Below are 2,481 nucleotides of genomic sequence, written 5' to 3'. Positions count from 1 at the left end.
CTGACTGAGAGGTTATGTAACCTCAAAACTAATAAGATATACTAAAATATATCTGGATGTTGTATAAAAAGAAAGACTGTTTTCCTTTTTTTGAGGAGTTCAGAATTCTGGAGTTGCATAGTTTTTTCTGGACAACACTGATGCATTGGTTTGCACATGTCACTTTAAGAAGCTGGGTCATTATAGTCACAGTAGTGGTAGAAAGTAGAAAGTAAATGGTAGAAATAATAAAATAAAATAAAGCAATTGAATACAATTTAAACAGTTGTGGGCTTGTATAAACAAAAACATATCACTGTTTTGCTGTTTTCTCACAGCTCTACATTTTTGTGATTAGTATGTTTTAACTTCATTTGAGGTACTACAAAGTGTGGCTTGAGAAAACTCTTTGACCCGTGCTCATATGAAACCCTTTAAAGCCCCACTGGATCAGCTTAAAAGATCATACAACAACCAAGGCTGATTTTCAGACAGGTTGCCTAAAATTTAAATGAGCATCAAACAAAATTTTGGACAATACTCTGCTTCCAGCTTTGTGGGACCTGTTTGGGGAAGGCCCTTTTCTGCTCCAGCATGACTGTGCCCCACAAAGCAGTTCCAAAGGCATGGCTGGCTGAGTTTGATGTGGAAGAACTTGACTGGCCTGCACAGAGCCCCGACCTCAACCCCATCCAACACCTTTGGGATCAACTAGAACAGAGATTGCAAGCCAGGCCCTCTGGTCCAACATCAGTGTCTGACCTCACAAATGCTCTTCTGAATGAACAGGCAAACATTCCCACAGACACTCCAACATCTGGTAGAAAGCCTTCCCAGAAGAGTGGAGGCTGTTTTAGCTGCAAAGGGACTAAATTCATATTAATGCCTATGGATTTAGAATGGGATGTTATAAAGGCTCCAGTAGGTGTGATGTGTAGGTTGTCCAGTACGTTTGTCCGTGTAGTGTATCTAACCCTAATACAGAGCTGAGGAACATTTTTTCAGGTTCCCCTTATGTGCTACATAGAGCTGGGGAACACAGGACTTTGAGAACAGAGGACCTTGGGAACATTTGGCTCTGAGAAAGCACATATAACTGGGGAACATATGTAAGAGAAATCCAACATGCCAGCAATAGAAGATGATAATTATAGAACTCCAAGAACTGTTTCCTGGCATAACTTTGAAAATGTAATAAACCTCGTTTATACAGAAAGTGGGTCTCTGAAAAGTCTTAGAGACACATGTTGAATGCTGAGATTGTTCAGAAAGTCCAGAAAAATTCAGAACAAAACTGACAGACGTATGGCCTTTCAAAGCTGTACCAGGCAGCTTTGCACACTGGGCATCCCAGACAGCAGAGTGGTAAAGTGCTTATACCTCAAAATCATGTAAAGTGATATCACTGCCACACCCTGGACTGATGTGATGTTTTATACCAAAAGCTGCTGAAAGAAAAAGAGAGGAAAAGACCTTATTTTGCTAAGTCCAGCTTTGTCTAGACAGATTGCTTGTTACTGAGTGCTGCTATCTCTCCATTCATAATGCTAACTGTTAGCCTGCCCATCCAGGGCAGATATTAGCTACAATTTCAGAACCATTTGCCAGATGATTACCAGCTAATCCTGTGTTTGTTCTGAGCACTCACACATCTCATTTGCCACAGTCAATGTTTTTTTGTTTTTTTTTTACGCAATTTTGGGCTGGAGAAAATCTACTATAAATCATCAAACTTAAACTTTGTTTATTTAACAATTTGTTATTGCTGAGAGTGTTAGCTGGGGGGAAGTCCAGCTCAAAAACAGCAGGCTAACAGTTGGTGTTTGGTGAATCCAGCCAGTATCCAGCACTCAGTAACAATGAGAGGAACATAGCACCACTACTGTCCTACAGAACAGCTCGGGGAAGTGAAATAATAACATTTTTCTAAAAGGGGAACTATCCCTTTAAGTGTAATGCCAGTAGCCTAAGCAGTTTGTGTCAGCTTTTAAAGAAACCCAACAATCACCACTTTTATATGTAAATTTTTAAAATAGCGTGAAAAATGGTCTACTATCCAGTTCAAGACTTGATAACAGCCCTCCTTATTAGATACTTGATGCTTTGTTACAATTACGTCTTGAAATGAGCCTGTAAATAAAAAAAATAACAAAGACCTCAATAGTTGTGTGTGTGTGTGTGTGTGTGTGTGTGTGTGTGTGTGTGTGTGTGTGTGTGTGTGTGTGCGTGTGTCCGTGCACAAGCATGTGAAATTAAAGTTTGGGCATGGGTGTTGGATGGCTTGTGGAAAGCCAACAATAACCTGATCACGGTCTTAGCACATAGCAAAAGCTACAGTATGTTCCTCCTCTAGCCTGGCCCATGTTCCACCTCCACAGGCCTACTTAAGAGCTAAACCAAGCTCTCTACAAGTGCATAGACTTTTATTTTGAAGTCAGAGCACAGACTCTTCCCTTTGAATCCTCTTAATGTCACTTAGCAGATTAGCACTCCAGAAGCAAA

This window comes from Myripristis murdjan, chromosome 16 (assembly GCF_902150065.1).
Source record: "Myripristis murdjan chromosome 16, fMyrMur1.1, whole genome shotgun sequence".
Lineage (NCBI taxonomy): Eukaryota > Metazoa > Chordata > Actinopteri > Holocentriformes > Holocentridae > Myripristis > Myripristis murdjan.
Note: the sequence above shows the minus strand (reverse complement) of the source record.